The following is a 22,666-nucleotide window of genomic DNA, read 5'->3' on the forward strand; positions in this document are numbered from 1 at the left end:
TAGTTTATAGAATGGGGTCACTTTTGGGCGGTTTCTATTATGTAAGCCTCGCAAAGTGACTTCAGACCTGTAGTGGTCCCTAAAAATTTGGTTTTTGTAAATTTCTGAAAAATTTCAAGATTTGCTTCTAAACTTCTAAGCCTTATAACATCCCCAAAAAATTAAATATCAATCCCAAAATGCTACAAACATGAAGTAGACATATGGGGAATGTAAAGTCATCAAAATGTTTGGGGGTATTACTATGTATTACAGAAGTAGAGAAACTGAAACTTTGAAATTTGCAAATTTCAAATTTTTTGGTAAATATGGTATTTTTTTATGCAAAAAAATTAACTTTTTTGACCCAATTTTAGCAGTGTCATGAAGTACAATATGTGACGAAAAAACAATCTCAGAACGGCCTGGATAAGTCAAAGCGTTTTAAAGTTATCAGCACTTAAAGTGACACTGGTCAGATTTGCAAAAAATGGCCAAGTCCTTAAGGTGAAATAGGGCTGAGTCCTTAAGGGGTTAAAGGGTTAATACTGAGACCCAACAAATGAAAACATATTGTGAAACTACAACCCTTGTAGTTTTACATGAAGCATACTCGTGATTTTCATTTCCTAGTAAGGCTTTCACTGGATTTGAGGCTCGTAATCAATTGACAGCTTTCTTTATGAAAATCAGAGACATTTTGCATGCTTGTTTTTTACTTAAGCAATTTTGTAAGCTGTGCACGGAACAGGCTCCATAAAAAAATGTTACTCGTGTCGTAATTCTTTTCCAGATTTGCTCAAAGCTGTACACTGTGTAAAGAAAAGTCATCCCATTAGCTTCTCTTACTGTTCAGTCATGTTAACTGAGCGCTTACGAGCAAAGTGAGTTTTTAAGGATGAGATGAAATTATCCTCTTGTTAGCCAAAAATGTTTTTGTATGATTGCAGTTCTTTTACATTGGGTAGTCCAAATTCAAAGGTGCTTTCTGTTGTGAAGAGACGAGAAGTAGAAATGTTTTGTGATCCGGTAATAATCACCATATAGTGTATAAGAAAGTTTATTTCTATTTTTCATTTTTACATGGACAGATTTCTGCCAGGTAACGGACGCCGATCATCATCATGAGTATAAAGACAAACGATCGCTAAAGTGTAATTGTTGTTTCATTTTAATTTTAATGTAGTATAGGGACACGGGTGTTAAACATTTTTGTTATTTACTTTATTAGGGAAAGATGTTTCTTTGTACTAGAAAAGCAGGGTATCAGAATCGTCTTAATGAGGCTCTGAGAGCGTTTCTAAGGAGAATCTGTCTTCAGTCCGCAGAAGACTCCTGGGTGTAACATGCAGAAGCTTCCAGCTGCATTTTGACTTCCTCAGTCACTGACTATGGACATGTGGTCTATCACTGTCCATGACCCTGCCTATCTGACTTATTTAGGCCTCATGCACATGGCACTCCGTGTGCTGTCCGCATCCGTTGCTATGTTCCGTAAAAAAATATAACCTGTCCTATTCTTGTCCGCGCTCTGCGGACAGGAATAGGCAGTTATATTAAAGGCTGTCCGTGCCGTTCCGCAAATTGCGGAACGCACACGGACGCCATCCATGTTTTGCAGATCTGCCTAGTTACAGCTTTGTCAGAATACACTTTAAATCGAAATTACTATTACACTTTAATATGATACTTTATCCCCGGTTTCCATTTTTCGGCAGCAGAACCCCTCTAAACAGGGTGATGTGCTGCTGACCAATGATTTTGAGTGCTGCATAAAAGATGCAAACACCTGAAGTAACGTTGGTCATTCCCAATCATCAGCCAATGTACAAGGAACCTTAGAGACAATCATGGAGACCGATGCCTTTAGACAACAGTATCTTTTACCCTTATAAAGCTAAGCCAATGGTTTATAAGATGTGTTGAGCAAGTTGTGATCCTTGTCGGCGGCTTGGGCCTGTAACTGCTAATAAGAATGAAGTGCCAATTCATTCTTGTAGAGCAATTTGGAACAGTACAGTCAATTAGTGCGAAATTGCCCATGCAATTAATTATTGTACAGTGCTGCATCTTTGTTGAAAAAAGTGCCCTGTCTATGCCATCTGATTACCTAATATGAGGGTTTATGCACAAAAAAGTTTTTTTTTTTTCTGCATCCATTCCTCATTTTGTGCTGGTCGGTTCTGACCAATTCACTTCAATGGGGCCACAAAAGATGCGGATAACACACTGTGCTGTCCGCATCCGTATGTCAGTTCAGTTGCCCCGCAAAAAGATTAGCAAACAATAAAAGCAATAATGGAAGATTCTTTGTCCAGCATTGATAAAAACTGCCATAGGGTTAGGGCTCATGCACATGACCGTAGGCTGTTTTGCCTCTATGGCTGTTTTTATCACTGCTGGACACAGAATCTTCCACTATTGCTTTTATTGTTTGCTGCTCTCGTTCTCTACTATCAGTAAGAGGGTCTTTACTTTGAAAGTGAATTATAGTCATGTGCTAAGCCACAATATTGAATGGGCACTTGTGGAACTTCACCACTTGAAGCTCTAATAATTCAGCATTTTTTTTTTCTGTTCACATAGCCATATGAGGACTTGACTTTTGCGGGACAAGTTGTATTTTCTAATGGCACCATTTAATATTGCATAGGATGTAGCGGGAACCTGGAAAAAAATTCTAAATGTGGTGGAATTGGAAAAAAAAGCATGATTCCACCACAGTTTTATGGGTTTTGTTATTACAGCGTTCACTATGCAATAAAATTGACTTGTGCTCTTCTTTCTCAGTTAGTACGATTACGGCAATATGGCGTTTGTATAGTTTTTCTTACTTAAGCAATTTTGATACTGAAATCTTTCAGGCCTCATGTTTGACCACAAATTCTGAGTGGTTAAATCTCCTTGATCGGCATTACCACCAATTGCAGACATTAGCCCCAGGTATCTGCTGTGTGAAATAGCAGGCATCTTGTTGTTATTGCTCTCACTCCACACTGGCGCGGGGGAGCCATCTTAAAGGCCCGACAGCGGATGTCCGGGAGGGGTTAAAATGAAAATGTAAGTGCCGGTCTTAATAAATGACCCCTATAAAGTAGCAATCCGCGCTCAGTGTCAGCAGTACTGCTAATTTAGTGCTAAATCAAGGTAACAGATTCCCTTTAAACGGTATCTCTGGAGGACCACGATCATCTTTAGCTCATTGGTTGCAATAGTTAAGAAATCCTGAATCCTTCTGGGCATGCTCTCGATTCATGTCTCGACTGAAATCTGTTCCCAGGTCTCCTCTATGCTTTCCAAATGTTGGTGCCTTCTGGTCGACTCACTTGGGTATGAATACAGCTTTGCTAGCTTTGATGGTAGTTTCACGTTCGATGCTGTAGTGGATGGTGAGATATGGAGCCTGAAAGTCAAAAGTTCAAAACATTGTTACCCGTTTGCTCGTCAGTGTAAATCCATGACCCTCTGCCTATCTCCAATGTTCTGACAGGTCATTTAGTATTCATCTGAATGTCTTTTGTGTCTGCATTGGTCTCCGATTTGGATCCAATGCTTCTATTCTTTGGAGTAATATTAATAGTATTGGGCTAACTGGTTGAAAAGGTATTGTATGTTCTTAATAACGGCTGTAATGAACATCCATTTAATGACCGTGACACCAGGTAGAGTCGCTCAAACACCTTTATTCATTACAATATCTGAAATGTTCTCATTTCTACCAGGCGATGGACTGATGGCATTCTAACAGGCGATGAGCCTTTTATTTTGATAACTTGTTGGGCTTTCCTACCACTAATAGTTCATGAGCCTTATGTGTATTATAAATTTAATGAAGAAAGAACTTTTTATATCCATGGCAGTGTTCATTATTATTCTGCTCTGGTCTCTTTCGTCTCCTGGTGTTTCCTTATAGCACATTTTCTGAACACAATAATGGGAAAGTCATAAATGTGTAATATTCATCTCATATTATTTGTATTTGATGGCGACTGTCATTACACAATCTTCCATGTGTGCTGTCAGCGGTTATAAATTATTATTTAATGAGAATACTAAAGTAGCACTGAAAACCCCAGAACGAATAAACAAAACACTTATAAGCAGAGTCTGGCCAAGCCTTGCTAGTTAATTGCCGAGGTGAAGGAACCTGTACTGTCGTTATTGTATGTTTGATTTATATGATGACACAATAGATTAATTTTTATTACAACATTGTGATTGCATTTGGTTAAATAGTTCAGAGCATTAGGATGTTGGACTAAAATACCCTGGGATATAATTCTATATTTCTTTAGAGAACCTTTTTATTCCATATTTTTCCATAGAGATTGTTTTTCTTTCCAATTACAATGTGTGGATTATTCATTCTAATATACATATTTTTGGCCCTGGAGTCTTTCTCCTGTGATTGAGAGAGCCATGATTTTCATGTGAGGAAACTTGAAACAGGCCTTCGCTTTTTTGTAGAATTTCAGTTGAATAGATTTGTTGTTTATCTTTATTCCAGAAGAGATTGTCATTTATTTTGCACCAATGGTCAAACAGCATTATGGTTTACCTTTTTTGAACATTTTTCTATTTTACTCCTACTATAAAATAGTATTTTATTTTCAATTTTTATTGATGGTCACCTTTTTATCCTATCTCCTTGGTGATACCTGCCTTACCAGTATCAACTCATGAGCTGAGCTGGCGGTGACTGCTGTGTTACAAAACTGACAGCTGATCACAGGCACAAAGGCAGAAATTTATAATCTCCATGTGCCAGTTTTCACTGTGTAATGTTTTTTTTTTTTTTTTTTATAAACACCATTGCGACAAAATATTGTTGCAAGTGGCACTTATACGCCAACCAAAAAGGGACATGGCGGGTGCAGCAGGACCATCATATTTTTAATGCATTCGGAAAGTCTTCAGACCCTTACTTTTTTCACATTTTATGTAGTGGCCTTTATGGAGTACTTCCCCCCCCCCCCCCCCCCCCCCCTTCCAATTGTTCTGCACTCAATACACGATAATAAGAAAGTGAAAACTGAATTTTAGACAGAAGTTTATTAAAAAGAAAAAACTAAAATTTCGTATGGACATAAGTATTCTGAATCTTTGCTATAACACTTGAAATTTAGCTCTGGGGGGGTCTCCCATTTCTCTTGATCATCTTTGAGATGTTCTACACTTTGATTGAAGTCCACCAGTGGTAAATCCAATCAGACCTAAACTAAACGGGAGCCTCAAATAAGGGCCCAAGTATCAACCGAAATTTAAAATCTCAGGTGCCTACAACCAACAACTCCTATATGGGAACACCCAAGCACCCGCATACAAAAATGACCACCAAAATATATCAAACAATATCTTTATTCAAATATTAGGACCAAAATGTAAAATACATATATGAGCTGGCAAAGAAGGGGGTCAGAAGTAATTGTACATGATAAAGTGATAAAAAAATAACAGAAAGGTAAAATATATATATATATATATATATATATATATATATACAGGGAGTGCAGAATTATTAGGCAAGTTGTATTTTTGAGGATTAATTTTATTATTGAACAACATCCATGTTCTCAATGAACCCAAAAAACTCATTAATATCAAAGCTGAATATTTTTGGAAGTAGTTTTTAGTTTGTTTTTAGTTTTAGCTATTTTAGGGGGATATCTGTGTGTGCAGGTGACTATTACTGTGCATAATTATTAGGCAACTTAACAAAAAACAAATATATACCCATTTCAATTATTTATTTTTACCAGTGAAACCAATATAACATCTCAACATTCACAAATATACATTTCTGACATTCAAAAACAAAACAAAAACAAATCAGTGACCAATATAGCCACCTTTCTTTGCAAGGACACTCAAAAGCCTGCCATCCATGGATTCTGTCAGTGTTTTGATCTGTTCACCATCAACATTGCGTGCAGCAGCAACCACAGCCTCTCAGACACTGTTCAGAGAGGTGTACTGTTTTCCCTCCTTGTAAATCTCACATTTGATGATGGACCAGAGGTTCTCAATGGGGTTCAGATCAGGTGAACAAGGAGGCCATGTCATTAGATTTTCTTCTTTTATACCCTTTCTTGCCAGCCACGCTGTGGAGTACTTGGACGCGTGTGATGGAGCATTGTCCTGCATGAAAATCATGTTTTTCTTGAAGGATGCAGACTTCTTCCTGTACCACTGCTTGAAGAAGGTGTCTTCCAGAAACTGGCAGTAGGACTGGGAGTTGAGCTTGACTCCATCCTCAACCCGAAAAGGCCCCACAAGCTCATCTTTGATGATACCAGCCCAAACCAGTACTCCACCTCCACCTTGCTGGCGTCTGAGTCGGACTGGAGCTCTCTGCCCTTTACCAATCCAGCCACGGGCCCATCCATCTGGCCCATCAAGACTCACTCTCATTTCATCAGTCCATAAAACCTTAGAAAAATCAGTCTTGAGATATTTCTTGGCCCAGTCTTGACGTTTCAGCTTGTGTGTCTTGTTCAGTGGTGGTCGTCTTTCAGCCTTTCTTACCTTGGCCATGTCTCTGAGTATTGCACACCTTGTGCTTTTGGGCACTCCAGTGATGTTGCAGCTCTGAAATATGGCCAAACTGGTGACAAGTGGCATCTTGGCAGCTGCACGCTTGACTTTTCTCAGTTCATGGGCAGTTATTTTGCACCTTGGTTTTTCCACACGCTTCTTGCGACCCTGTTGACTATTTTGAATGAAACGCTTGATTGTTTGATGATCACGCTTCAGAAGCTTTGCAATTTTAAGAGTGCTGCATCCCTCTGCAAGATATCTCACTATTTTTGACTTTTCTGAGCCTGTCAAGTCCTTCTTTTGACCCATTTTGCCAAAGGAAAGGAAGTTGCCTAATAATTATGCACACCTAATATAGGGTGTTGATGTCATTAGACCACACCCCTTCTCATTACACAGATGCACATCACCTAATATGCTTAATTGGTAGTAGGCTTTCGAGCCTATACAGCTTGGAGTAAGACAACATGCATAAAGAGGATGATGTGGTCAAAATACTAATTTGCCTAATAATTCTGCACGCAGTGTATATATATATATAGGTCCATATATATATATATATATAGGTCCATATATATAAAAAAAATCAGTACAGACCCTATTGATGGCACCTCCAAAACCCCGACATGTGTTTCACGTCCGCTTCCTCAGGTTTTGGAGATGCCATCAATCGGGTCTGTACTTCATTTTTTTTTTATTCTGATAGCTTTCTTTTATAGGAGGGTTAACCACATGGTGATATATTGTTTACCTTTTTGTTTGTATTTATCACTTGATCATGTACAATTACTTCCGACCCCCTTCTTTGCTGACACACTCCTTGTCTTTGCCAACTCATATATGTATTTTACATTTTGGTCCTAATATTTGAATAAAGATATGTTTAGATATATTTTGGTGGTCATTTTTGTATGAGGGTGCTTGGTTGTTCCGAAATAGGAGTCAGTGGTAGGATCCAGTTGATTGGACATGATTTAGAAAGATACACTACTGTCTATATTTGGTCTCCCATCTGACAATGCATATCAGAGCAAAAGCCAAGCTATGAGAAGGAAAGAACTGCCTAAAGGCACAAATGTATGGGGACACCGGTCTACATAAGTGTACAAAAATATTTCTACTGCACTGAAAGGTCTCAGCACAGTGGCCTCCATAATTCTTAAATGAAAGAAGTTTAAAACAACTAGGGATTCCTAGAGTGTGCCGCCCCATCAAACTAAGGGGGGACGGGGGGGGGGGGGGGCGCGGCGACAGGGGGGGCGGCGGCGGCCCTTGGAAAACTAGGTGACCAAGAACCCAGTGGTTACTCTGGCTGAGCTCCAAAGATCCAGTGCTCAGATGGCAGAAACTTCCAAAAGGGCTACCAGATTTTCTGGTCTGAGGGAAACAAGATTGAACTTTTTGACCTCAATTCTAAGTGTCCTGTTTGGAGGAAACCAGGCACTGCCCAATACCATCACTACATTGAAGTATGGTGGTGGCAGCAGCATGCAGTGGTGGTGTTTTTCAGATGCTGGGACAGGGAGACTGGTCATGGTTTAGGGATAGCTAAATGGAACAAATTACAGCGATATTCTCAATGAAAACCTGATCCAGAGTTATCTGGATCTCAGACTGGGCCAAAAAAGACCATGACCCTAAGCACACAGCCAAGACAACAAAGGAGTGGCTTAGGGACAACTGTATGAATGTCTTTGAGTGGCCCAGCCAGAGTCCCAACTTGAACCCAATCAAACATCTCTGGAGAGAACTGATAATGACTGGCCATTGACGATCCACCCCTGTGTGCCTATCCATATGACAAATCACAAGGTGCTAATCAGTACTAACACAGTCTATGGTATAAGCAAAGTGTAACAAAATAAAAGTGAAAAATGTTTTTCAATGCACAAGCCTTCATTTATTAAGTGCTGAGGGATGCTGTGCAAGTCACAGATACTTTTAGCTTAGCTAGTTGGTCCTTTTGGTGGGTTAGACGGTTGAAGATTGTTATACAATTAGGGACATAGACTTATAGCAGTTTTGTTTTAATCTGTTTTCTTTCCCCTTCTGTCCATTCTTTCTTTCTTTCTTTCCTTTTCCTTCAACCTTGAATGAGAAATTGTGGGGGTTTTAGGGAGCTTTTGTTTGTCTCTATGGACACCCTGCAAACCTCGGATTACACTATTTTACCCCAAATACACTATAGGGAAATGACGTTGGTTGCGCCTGTTGACAAATACAAAGTGCCCTCTAGTTTATGCTGTGATTTTGACATGTGAATTGCTTATATACATAAAAATCTATTAATTTGTTGTTTTTCTCTCTCCCCTCATTCAGTCTTTCTATATTGTATTGTAGAGAGAACCGAATTGAAATGGCATAGTTTATCTGGGTGTGGTAAATTTCCCATTGTTAATTTGGCTTTTCTTTTAAATTCTTCCGGACACGTTCATGTTTTACCTTCCTCACAGAGCCAATTTTTTTCAAATCTGATGTGTCACTTTGGAATGATTTTACTTATCCAAGCAATTCTGAGATTTTCCCGTGACACAATGTACTTTATATTAGAGCTAAATTTGAGTCAGTATGTTTTACCTTTTATTATAGAAAAATTCACTTTATTCTAAATTTGAATTTCTCTGCTTTTGAGATTGATAATGATAACTCATAAAATAGGTATTAATTGACATTACCATATGTCTACTTTGTTTGCATCATTTTGAAAATGTTAGAAGGCTTAGAATTTTAGAGGCAATTTTCCTAATTTTTAAGAAAATGTCCAAACTCCACTTTGGAAATTCGGATTTGAATCTTTGTGGGGCTTACATAGTAGAAACCACACATAAATTACTACAATTTAGAAACTACACCCCTCAAATTATTAAAAACTGATTTTGCAAACTTTAATGGTTAACTGTCACATTTAGACCCTAATTTAAATTTTCATATATGTAGTTACTAATAACATGATATTCCAGAATCAGTTACTATTAGACTGACTGACCCCATATTTAATAAGATTCAGCCCTTAGTAACCAGTCTGCATAAAACTGCAATTTCACTATTCAGTTAAGATGGCCGCCACTGCCCTCACCCTGATGCTAATCCCACCTGCCCTCACTAGCCAGTAACAATAGCCCCCCAAAAGTGTCAGTAACCAGAGCCCTTCAACACATAGACGGACCATGCCTAGCAACCCTATATTAAGCACAGGTAAAAGTAGGCAGTACAGGGAACAAAAATGTGGAATTAAGGGGTAATTGAATACACAGTGAAAAGTTGAAATAGGGCCACCAAGGTGATATTAATCAACACAATCCAATACTCCAAAAAGAAATATATATATACGACAGTTATCCTTTAACTCTTTACATGTTTCACAAGAATTAAAGGAAAATGGAGGATAAACTTCAAAATTTATTTTTTTTCTTCAGATTTTACATTTTAATAAATCTTTCCTGTAATGCAGCAAGGGGTAACAGCAAAACACACCTCAATATTTATTACCCTGATTATGCATTTTACAAAAACGCCCCATGTCTGTTTTTAAACTGCTGTATGGGCACACAGCAGGGTTCAAAAGGAAAGGAACGCCATATGGTTTTTGGAAAGCAGATTTAGCTGGAATGGTTTTTGAGTGTCATGTTTGAAGGGACACTAAGGTACCCCTACAGTAGAAACCCCCAAAAAGTGACCGCATTTTCAAAACTATACTCATCAAGGAATTTATTTAGGGGTGTACTGACCTCTGACCCCACAGGCGTTTCATAGAATTTAGTTCAAGTTACAATATTAATTGGTTCCAGGATGACCATTGGACCATTGTATGTTAACCATTTTATGTTGAGTAATTTGTTCCAAAGCCCCAAAATGTCATCCAAGATAAGAAAAAATTAAGATTTAAGAAAAATAAGCAGCTAACTAAGATAAAACAAGTCCTTACATATAACAGTCAGGAATAGCTGCTAAATAGCAACTAATACAACTAGTGCCCTGGATCGGTTGGATTTTAGTCTGAGGCATTATACAGTTGCAAGAAAAAGTATATGAACCCTTTGGAATTATATTGATTTCTGAACAAATTGGTCATAAAATGTGATTTGATCTTCATCTAAGTCACAACAATAGACAATCACAGTCTGCTTAAACTAATAACACACACAGAATTAAATGTTACCATGTTTTTATTGAACACACCATGTAAACGTTCACAGTGCAGGTCGAAAAAGTATGTGAACCCTTGGATTTAATAACTGGTTGAACCTCCTTCGGCAGCAATAACTTCAACCAAACGTTTCCTGTAGTTGCAGATCAGACGTGCACAACGGTCAGGAGTAATTCTTGACCATTTCTCTTTACAGAACTGTTTCAGTTCAGCAATATTCTTGGGATGTCTGGTGTGAATCGCTTTCTTGAGGTCATGCCACAGCATCTCAATCCGGTTGAGGTCAGGACTCTGACTGGGCCACTCCAGAAGGCTTATTTTCTTCTGTTTAAGCCATTCTGTTGATTTACTTTTATGCTTTGGGTCATTGTCTTGTTGCAACTCCCATCTTCTGTTGAGCTTCAGCTGGTGGACAGATGGCCTTAACCACCTCCGGACCGCCTAACGCAGGATCGCGTTCCGGAGGTGGCAGCCCTGCGCAGAGTCACGCATATATGCGTCATCTCGCGATGGCCGAGATTTCCTGTGAACGCGCGCACACAGGCGCGCGCGCTCACAGGAACAGAAGGTAAGAGAGTTGATCTCCAGCCTGCCAGCGGCGATCGTTCGCTGGCAGGCTGGAGATGTGTTTTTTTTAACCCCTAACAGGTATATTAGACGCTGTTTTGATAACAGCGTCTAATATACCTGCTACCTGGTCCTCTGGTGGTCCCCTTTGTTTGGATCGACCACCAGAGGACACAGGTAGCTCAGTAAAGTAGCACCAAGCACCACTACACTACACTACACCCCCCCCCCGTCACTTATTAACCCCTTATTAGCCCCTGATCACCCCTGATCACCCCCCTGTCATTGATTACCCCCCTGTCATTGATCAACCCCCTGTAAAGCTCCATTCAGATGTCCGCATGATTTTTACGGATCCACTGATAGATGGATCGGATCCGCAAAACGCATCCGGACGTCTGAATGAAGCCTTACAGGGGCGTGATCAATGACTGTGGTGATCACCCCATATAGACTCCCTGATCACCCCCCTGTCATTGATTACCCCCCCTGTCAAGCTCCATTCAGATGTCCGCATGATTTTTACGGATGCACTGATAGATGGATCGGATCCGCAAAACGCATCCGGACGTCTGAATGAAGCCTTACAGGGGCATGATCAATGACTGTGGTGATCACCCCATATAGACTCCCTGATCACCCCCCTGTCATTGATTACCCCCCTGTAAAGCTCCATTCAGATGTCCGCATGATTTTTACGGATGCACTGATAGATGGATCGGATCCGCAAAACGCATCCGGACGTCTGAATGAAGCCTTTCAGGGGCATGATCAATGACTGTGGTGATCACCCCATATAGACTCCCTGATCACCCCCCTGTAAAGCTCCATTCAGATGTCCGCATGATTTTTACGGATGCACTGATAGATGGATCTGATCCGCAAAACGCATCCGGACGTCTGAATGAAGCCTTACAGGGGCATGATCAATGACTGTGGTGATCACTCCATATAGACTCCCTGATCACCCCCCTGTAAAGCTCCATTCAGATGTCCGCATGATTTTTACGGATGCACTGATAGATGGATCCGATCCGCAAAACGCATCCGGACGTCTGAATGAAGCCTTACAGGGGCATGATCAATGACTGTGGTGATCACCCCCCTGTCATTGATTACCCCCCTGTAAAACTCCATTCAGATGTCCGCATGATTTTTACGGATGCACTGATAGATGGATCGGATCCGCAAAACGCATCCGGACGTCTGAATGAAGCCTTACAGGGGCATGATCAATGACTGTGGTGATCACCCCATATAGACTCCCTGATCACCCCCCTGTAAAGCTCCATTCAGATGTCCGCATGATTTTTACGGATGCACTGATAGATGGATCCGATCCGCAAAACGCATCCGGACGTCTGAATGAAGCCTTACAGGGGCATGATCAATGACTGTGGTGATCACCCCATATAGACTCCCTGATCACCCCCCTGTCATTGATTACACCCCTGTCATTGATCAACCCCCTGTAAAGCTCCATTCAGATGTCCGCATGATTTTTACGGATGCACTGATAGATGGATCCGATCCGCAAAACGCATCCGGACGTCTGAATGAAGCCTTACAGGGGCATGATCAATGACTGTGGTGATCACCCCATATAGACTCCCTGATCACCACCCCTGTCATTGATCACCACCCCTGTCATTGATCACTCCCCCTGTCATTGATCACCCCCCTGTCATTGATCACCCTCTGTAAGGCTCCATTCAGACATTTTTTTGGCCCAAGTTAGCGGAATTTTTTTTTTTTTTTATTACAAAGTCTCATATTCCACTAACTTGTGTCAAAAAATAAAATCTCACATGAACTCACCATACCCCTCACGGAAACCAAATGCGTAAAATTTTTTAGACATTTATATTCCAGACTTCTTCTCACGCTTTAGGGCCCCTAGAATGCCAGGGCAGTATAAATACCCCACATGTGACCCCATTTCGGAAAGAAGACACCCCCAGGTATTCCGTGAGGGCCATATTGAGTCCATGAAAGATTGAAATTTTTGTCCCAAGTTAGCGGAACGGGAGACTTTGTGAGAAAAAAATTAAAAATATCAATTTCCGCTAACTTGTGCCAAAAAAAAAAAATTTCTATGAACTCGCCATGCCCCTCATTGAATACCTTGGGGTGTCTTCTTTCCAAAATGGGGTCACATGTGGGGTATTTATACTGCCCTGGCATTCTAGGGGCCCCAAAGCGTGAGAAGAAGTCTGGTATCCAAATGTCTAAAAATGCCCTCCTAAAAGGAATTTGGGCACCTTTGCGCATCTAGGCTGCAAAAAAGTGTCACACATCTGGTATCGCCGTACTCAGGAGAAGTTGGGGAATGTGTTTTGGGGTGTCATTTTACATATACCCATGCTGGGTGAGAGAAATATCTTGGTCAAATGCCAACTTTGTATAAAAAAATGGGAAAAGTTGTCTTTTGCCAAGATATTTCTCTCACCCAGCAAGGGTATATGTAAAATGACACCCCAAAACACATTCCCCAACTTCTCCTGAATACGGCGATACCACATGTGTGACACTTTTTTGCAGCCTAGGTGGGCAAAGGGGCCCATATTCCAAAGAGCACCTTTAGGATTTCACAGGTCATTTACCTACTTACCACACATTAGGGCCCCTGGAAAATGCCAGTGTAGTATAAATACCCCACAAGTGACCCCATTTTGGAAAGAAGACACCCCAAGGTATTCTGTGAGGGGCATGGCGAGTTCCTAGAATTTTTTATTTTTTGTCACAAGTTAGTGGAAAATTATGATTTTTTTTTTTTTTTTTTTTTTCATACAAAGTCTCATATTCCACTAACTTGTGACAAAAAATAAAAACTTCCATGAACTCACTATGCCCATCAGCGAATACCTTGGGGTCTCTTCTTTCCAAAATGGGGTCACTTGTGGGGTAGTTATACTGCCCTGGCATTCTAGGGGCCCAAATGTGTGGTAAGGAGTTTGAAATCAAATTCTGTAAAAAATGACCTGTGAAATCCGAAAGGTGCTCTTTGGAATATGGGCCCCTTTGCCCACCTAGGCTGCAAAAAAGTGTCACACATCTGGTATCTCCGTACTCAGGAGAAGGTGGGGAATGTGTTTTGGGGTGTCATTTTACATATACCCATGCTGGGTGAGAGAAATATCTTGGCAAAAGACAACTTTTCCCATTTTTTTATACAAAGTTGGCATTTGACCAAGATATTTATCTCACCCAGCATGGGTATATGTAAAATGACACCCCAAAACACATTCCCCACCTTCTCCTGAGTACGGCAATACCAGATGTGTGACACTTTTTTGCAGCCTAGGTGGGCAAAGGGGCCCATATTCCAAAGAGCACCTTTCGGATTTCACAGGTCATTTTTTACAGAATTTGATTTCAAACTCCTTACCACACATTTGGGCCCCTAGAATGCCAGGGCAGTATAACTACCCCACAAGTGACCCCATTTTGGAAAGAAGAGACCCCAAGGTATTCGCTGATGGGCATAGTGAGTTCATGGAAGTTTTTATTTTTTGTCACAAGTTAGTGGAATATGAGACTTTGTATGAAAAAAAAAAATAAAAAAAAAAATCATCATTTTCCACTAACTTGTGACAAAAAATAAAAAATTCTAGGAACTTGCCATGCCCCTCACGGAATACCTTGGGGTGTCTTCTTTCCAAAATGGGGTCACTTGTGGGGTAGTTATACTGCCCTGGCATTCTAGGGGCCCAAATGTGTGGTAGGGAGTTTGAAATCAAATTCTGTAAAAAATGACCTGTGAAATCCGAAAGGTGCTCTTTGGAATATGGGCCCCTTTGCCCACCTAGGCTGCAAAAAAGTGTCACACATCTGGTATTGCCGTACTCAGGAGAAGGTGGGGAATGTGTTTTGGGGTGTCATTTTACATATACCCATGCTGGGTGAGAGAAATATCTTGGCAAAAGACAACTTTTCCCATTTCTTTATACAAAGTTCGCATTTGACCAAGATATTTATCTCACCCAGCATGGGTATATGTAAAAAGACACCCCAAAACACATTCCCCACCTTCCCCTGAGTACGGAGCTACCAGATGTGTGACACTTTTTTGCAGCCTAGGTGGGCAAAGGGGCCCATATTCCAAAGAGCACCTTTCGGATTTCACAGGTCATTTTTTACAGAATTTGATTTCAAACTCCTTACCACACATTTGGGCCCCTAAAATGCCAGGGCAGTATAACTACCCCACAAGTGACCCCATTTTGGAAAGAAGAGACCCCAAGGTATTTCGTGATGGGCATAGTGAGTTCATAGAAGTTTTTATTTTTTGTCACAAGTTAGTGGAATATGAGACTTTGTAAGAAAAAAAAAAAAATCATCATTTTCCGCTAACTTGTGACAAAAAATAAAAAGTTCTATGAACTCACTATGCCCATCAGCGAATACCTTAGGGTGTGTACTTTCCGAAATGGGGTCATTTGTGGGGTGTTTGTACTGTCTGGCCATTGTAGAACCTCAGGAAACATGACAGGTGCTCAGAAAGTCAGAGCTGCTTCAGAAAGCGGAAATTCACATTTTTGTACCATAGTTTGTAAACGCTATAACTTTTACCCAAACCATTTTTTTTTTACCCAAACATTTTTTTTTTATCAAAGACATGTGGAACAATAAATTTAGAGCAAAATTTCTATATGGATCTCGTTTTTTTTTGCAAAATTTTACAACTGAAAGTGAAAAATGTCATTTTTTTGCAAAAAAATCGTTAAATTTCGATTAATAACAAAAAAAGTAAAAATGTCAGCAGCAATGAAATACCACCAAATGAAAGCTCTATTAGTGAGAAGAAAAGGAGGTAAAATTAATTTGGGTGGTAAGTTGCATGACCGAGCAATAAACGGTGAAAGTAGTGTAGGTCAGAAGTGTAAAAAGTGGCCTGGTCTTTCAGGGTGTTTAAGCACTGGGGGCTGAAGTGGTTAAAGGGAACCTGTCACCGGGATTTTGTGTATAGAGCTGAGGACACGGGTTGCTAGATGGCCACTAGCACATCCTCAATATCCAGACCCCATAGCTCTGTGTGCTTTTAAAGTGTAAAAAAACTGATTTGATACATATGCAAATTAACCTGAGATGAGTCCTGTTCCTGACTCATCTCACATACAGGACTCATCTCAGGTTAATTTGCATATGTATCAAATCGGTTTTTTTTACACAATAAAAGCACACAGAGCTATGGGGACTGGGTATTGCGGATGTGCTAGCGGCCATCTAGCAACCCATGTCCTCAGCTCTATACCCAAAATCCCGGTGACAGGTTCCCTTTAAGTTCTCCTGCAAAATGTCTTGATAAACTTGGGAATTCATTTTTCCTTCGATGATAGCAATCCGTCCAGGCCCGGACGCAGCAAAGCAGCCCCAAACTATGATGCCCCCACCACCATACTTCACAGTTGGGATGAGATTTTGATGTTGGTGTGCTGTGCCTCTTTTTCTCCACACATAGTGTTGTGTATTTATTCCAAACAACTCAACTTTGGGTTCATCTGTCCACAGAATATTTTGCCAGTACTGCTGTGGAACATCCAGGTGCTCTTGTGCAAACTGTAAACGTGCAGCAATGTTTTTTTTTGGACAGCAGTGGCTTCCTCTTAGGTATCTATCCTCCCATGAAATCCATTCTTGTTTAGTGTTTTTACGTATCGTAGATTCGCTAACAGGGATTTTAGCATATGCCAGAGACTTTTGTAAGTCTTTAGCTGACACTCTAGGATTCTTCTTCACCTCATTGAGCAGTCTGCGCTGTGCTCTTGCAGTCATCTTTACAGGACGGCCACTCCTAGGGAGAGTAGCAGCAGTGCTGAACTTTCTCCATTTATAGACAATTTGTCTTACCGTGGACTGATGAACAGCAAGGCTTTTGGAGATACTTTTATAACCCTTTCCAGCTTTATGCAAGTTAACAATTCTTAATCGTAGGTCTTCTGAGAGCTCTTTTGTGCAAGGCATCATTCACATCAGGCAATGTTTCTTGTGAAAAGCAAACCCAAAACTGGTGTGTTTTTTTTATAGGGCAGGGCAGCTGTAACCAACACCTACAATCTCATTGATTGGACTCCAGTTGGCTGACACCTCACTCCAATTAGCTCTTGGAGATGTCATTAGTCTAGGGGTTCACATACTTTTTCCACCTGCACTGTGAATATTTACATGGTGTGTTCAATAAAAACATTATTTGTATGTTATTAGTTTAAGCAGACTGTGATTGTCTATTGTTGTGACTTAGATGAAGATCAGATCACATTTTATGACCAGTTTGTGCAGAAATCCATATCATTCCAAAGGGTTCACATACTTTTTCTTGCAACTGTATGTTGAGTTTGGTTTCAACTTATGATGGCCCTTGAAAGACCATTGTATGTTGAAAATATTGTATCCTGAGGCCATTGTATCTTGAGGGATCACTGTACACAAGGCAAGGTGACAACAATAACTGTTTTGACAATTTTCGTTTTTATGGCGCTCATCTGAAGGGGTAGATCATGTGATATTTATATATAGCCGGTCGTGACAGACTTGGCAGTATTTTCTTTTTTGCAATGTTACACAATAAAAGCATTTAAAAAAAAATAATAATCCGGGGCACCAGTCCTCAGCACCCACGTCCCTCCTGATTTCTGCATGTCCGCCGTTGCATCTACCCGTTGCGCGGATCAAAACATCCGGCGACGGGGGGAGCAGCCAATAGCAGGGCAGAGCCTTACAAGTAGATGTGATGTCATCAGGACAAGGAACCAACATGTGTGTTAATGTTGCATAACCACGATGGTGTGCAGGAAAATGGGGCACTCAGGATAAACTGTCACTAGTAAGTGATGTGTGTTTTTTTTTCTGTTCATTGATGCTGAAAATTTCAAAACCAAAATACCACTTTAAAGGTGAGCCAGGCACCTCCACTGTGTGACTTCTTCCTGCCTTAAAGGGAATCTGTCACCTATTTTGAGCATATAAAACTGTTAACATAGCAATGTGCAATAAAGTACATTCATTCCAGCGTGTCTTCTTTCTTTTATTCAACTTTTCCTTTAGATGAAAAAGCAATTTTTCTGATATGCTAATTAAGCCTCAAGGTGCCCAGAGGGGCGTTATTACTCTCCTCTAGTGCCCAGTATCGCCCCCCTGCAGTGCCCAGCCCGCCTTTCTTCCAAGCCCAGCACGCCTCTTAAGAAATAAATTTACTCCCACATGCTTGCCGAACGGCGCCGCCCCCTCCGCTATGTCATGTAATTTATTCACCCCACCATCCTTGCGTCCTCCTTTCGTGGCCTCTGAAATCCTGCGCAGCTGCAGTATCGCTGACTGCCTACGCCTGTACGATACTCCGGCTCCTGAGGCAACAGCGCTCTGATTATGTCACTGGGCTCGGCGCATGCCCAATGACACTATTGAGGCTGTTGCCCTCAGGAGCAGGAGTATCGTACAGGTGCAGGCAGTCAGCGATACTGCAGCTGCGCGGGATTTCAGAGGCCACGAAAGGAGCGTGGTGGGGTGAATAAATTACATGGCGTAGTGGAGGGGGCGGCGCCATTTGGCAAGCATGTGGGAGTAAATTTATTTCTTAAGAGGCATCCTGGGCTTGGAAGAAAGGCGGGCTGGGCACTGCAGGGGGGCGATACTGGGCACTAGAGGAGAGTAATAACGCCCCTCTGGGCACCTTGAGGCTTAATTAGCATATCAGAAAAATCGCTTTTTCATCTAAATGAAAAGTTGAATAAAAGAAAGAGGACATGCTGGAATGAAGGTACTTTATTGCACATTGCTATGTTAACAGTTTTATATTCTCAAAATAGGTGACAGATTCCCTTTAATTGACTTGGCTCCCTATGTGCAAACAGGGAAAGACCTCTTAGTCAAGGAGAGCAGGCAAGAGAGAAGCCATACAGCAGACTTTTCTCCCCATTGCCCATATATCTCCGATCATGTGTATACTATAAATCTAGTCATTTCTATATAGCCCAGCAGCAAGAAATAACAAGTAGGACTGAGGCATGGGAGACCCTAAAAATACATTTTATTGGAGCCATAATGAGTGATTTATTGGTCAGAGTACGGTTTCTACCTTGAAGAATGCGCCGCGTTCCCTCTTTATTACACTTTCTTCTCAAGTGATGCAAATGTATGCACCCATCCTGCCGTGATATTTAAATGTATTGCCTCTTATATGTTTATATATAAACCTGGAATGTGCGGAGGCACTTCATAACACAAGCCTGGCATTCATAGGGGAATTTCAGCTAATGTTTTTATGCATCGTGTACTAGAAAGAAAAGTATATAATTGCATTTGGTTTTGTGGTTCTGCCTATTGTCAATTTAAAGAATTGTACCTCTGATCTTGATAACGATCTGTAGCATGGAAACATTTCTACATACAGGAGCATTATTTCAAAGTCACTGAGCCCCTACGCGATCATATTAAACGGTAGAGATTAAAGCCTTTCTCCCACCAAGAAGTGTTCGTAGACAAAGTGGATCTGCAGTGATAAATTGTGAGAGAGGAAAAGCATATCACCTTTATAATCTCCTAGATCATAAGCAGTGGCGTAACTACCAGGGAAGCAGGGGAAGCGGCTGCTTCGGGGCCCGGGCTGACAAGGGGCCCGGGAGCAGTGTCTCATACACACACACTTACTGTGTGTACATCATTTTACGTTTTCAGGCCGGCCCCACCCCCGAAAACAACACCTCCAAATCCCCTCCCCTTTACATTTGGTGCGGTCACATAGGGGCCCGCCCCCCTCCCATCCATCCTACTTCCCCATTCATTAACACAGGGCCTGCTTCGGCGGGCGACTCCGTCCATGATTATCTGCTGACTCGCTGCCTCTTCTGCCTGCATAGTGTGACACTTGCCAGAGAACAAGTCGGCAGCACACTATGCAAATGAATCTCTTCAGGCAGCACAGTGGCAGCCCGCCCCCAAATGAAGTCCTCCTCAAGGGGCGGGGAGGCTGGGAGAAGAAGCACAGCAGAGGGCGGAGGGAGGCACAGCAGGCATGCACAGCACTCGTTTTTTCAGGTATGTGCCTGGGCCCCCATGTTCCCCCCTCCCCCCCTTGCCTGCTGCAGCTGCAGCTGCACTAGTGCACAGTGGTTCTGGGGCCTCTCTGGGCATGAGGAAAGAGGAGGGCAGGGCAGAGTCAAAGTAGTTAACCCTTTCCTCCTCTCCCAGTCTGTCAAGTTCACAGACTGGGAGAGGAGGGGAGGTAAGACCAGGTACAGCAGCAGGCAAAGTTCTGAGTGTGCAGCCATGGCAGGCTGCAGCATGTAGCTGCCATCCCAGTCCCACCAGCCTCCTATATAATAAAATGCATTCATCTGCTTCTGTTATAGTACAGGAGGCTGGCAGATGCTGGGATCGCCCCCTGGCAGCTGCATGCTGAAGCCTTCAGCATGTAGCTGCCAGGTAGCCAGATCACAACCTCTGCCCACGTTTCCTCTGCCAGCCTCCTGTACTATAGCATGTGGGACATGGCAGCCTCCCCTCTCTGCCTCCACTGCTCTGCCATGTACTAGTGCTTATTATGGCACTCTCTTAAGTTACATATACACAAATGTGATGCCAGGATGGTTCTGGGCTGGCATCGGGTGCATGCATATGTGTGCCATAATAAGCACTAGTACATGGCAGAGCAGCGGAGGCAGAGAAGGGAGGCTGCCACGTACCGCATGCTATAGTACAGGAGGCTGGCAGAGGAAGGAGTGGGCAGAGGTTGGGATGAAAGTTCGAATCACCCCCTTTCACAGTGTTTTAAATATAGGTAAATAAACATAAAAAAAAAAGCATTGCCATGTCCAAAAATGCCTTCACTATTAAAAAATATAAATAATTTTAATTCAAAAAGGGTACCAATAAAAACTACAATTCATCCACCTGAAGAAAAGATTCAGCTCTTTAGGCAGAAATCTAAAAAAAAGTTTTAGCTGTCAAAAAAGTGATACAAAGAGAAAGAGAGGTTTTTTGAAAGGTTTTATTTTAAGTAAGGGTCCATTCACACGTCCGTTGTTCTGGGTCCGCATCCGTCCCACAATTTTGCGGAACAGGTGCAAACCCATTCATTTCAATAGGGCCGCAAAAGATGCGGACAGCACACCGCGGCCCCCGCAAAATAAGATGGAACATGGCCTATTCTTGTCTGCAATTGTGGACAAGAATAGGCATTTCTATCATAGGGAACTATCAAAATGCGAAACGCACGCAGCTGGTATCCATGTTTTGCGGACATTTTGTGGACCGCAAAACACTTGCGGACATCTGAATGGACCCTAAGGGAGGGGGGCCCTGTAAAAAATTTGCTGTGGGGCCCAGTCAGTTCTAGTTACGCCCCTGATCATAAGTATCACATGGAAACAAATGCGGCTCCGCTCTGCATATATACGGTACATGCAGACTCTCATTTCTCCTTATAGGGGAAGATGACAGTTTCTGGCGGGAAATGTCATAAAAATTGAGAAATTCAGCTAAATCTTTCACACTATTTATTACTGATGACTTTTTGTGTCATAGTTGCTATTACTTCAGTACCATACTTGAAGAAAATGTCATTAATGTGCATCAGTATGCATTCCTCTGCCCTCTCCCGGTTTATGCATACTTCAAAGTCTTCAGCTTCTGGAGTAATCATTAATATGTTGGGCATGTGTCAATGATCGCCGCAAGTTTTACTTCTCTTGATGACTCCTGCTTCTCAAAGGCTTTTTTTACAATATATTTCATTTTGCAAAGCTAGTGCTTGGCACAGACAGTATAATAACATCGAATACAAAAAGGTGCAACTACTGTCTTAATCCAGTACCTTCTTCAAGTGTTGCTTTCGAGGAGTCCTCTATACAAAACTTGGTATATTTTAAATATTTTTCCAGCTGACGTCGCTCACTGTTAGTATTGGATGCCCGCATAGCTGAGAAAGAGGAAGTTTTACTATATACCAATGAGGCTCTGCTTTTTCAGCATCCGCCGCGCCCTCTCCAATTTGATTGACAGGGTCTGGCGTGATGACGTTGACACTGCCAGGCCCTGTCAAAGTGCGGAGGCCGCTGCAGTTGCAGAGAGAGCTGAGCCTTTAGGAGTAACGGCAACGCCCCTGTTGCTCCTTGAGGCTCATTTACATATATTAAATTATCATTTTTCTCTGCAATGTGGACACACATGTACATGAGACCAACCCAGATGCCTAAAGCTGCTAAGTGCACATGCAACAGATCAGCCAGTTTCATAAGTACAAATCTGCTGATAGATGCCCTTTAAAGGTGTTTTCTGCTTTATGGCCATTTCCCATGTATTCAAGATTGGTGTAATAGACTATGTCACACTCTTGGAGCTAGAGCGGAGAACTGCTGCCAAGAGTGGTTTGAGGACATAGGTCTTCTATGCATTACATGAACTGCCTATTGAGTTCACTGGCTATTAGACAGCCACTTC

The 22,666-nt window shown here is 41.6% G+C and overlaps 1 protein-coding gene and 1 long non-coding RNA gene across 2 annotated transcripts in view; both read left to right on the forward strand.

Moving 5' to 3' along the window:
- FER (FER tyrosine kinase) overlaps positions 1-22,666 on the forward strand; it is a 307,686-nt gene that overhangs the window by 258,539 nt on the left and 26,481 nt on the right. The gene's annotated exons all lie outside the window — the stretch shown is intronic.
- On the forward strand, positions 1,450-21,484 carry LOC120992559. Its single transcript, XR_005777000.1, has 3 exons — positions 1,450-1,460; positions 15,475-15,481; positions 21,334-21,484. It is a non-coding gene; the product is annotated as an uncharacterized LOC120992559 (long non-coding RNA).

The sequence above is a fragment of the Bufo bufo genome, chromosome 2, assembly GCF_905171765.1.
Source record: "Bufo bufo chromosome 2, aBufBuf1.1, whole genome shotgun sequence".
NCBI classification, from domain to species: Eukaryota; Metazoa; Chordata; class Amphibia; order Anura; family Bufonidae; genus Bufo; species Bufo bufo.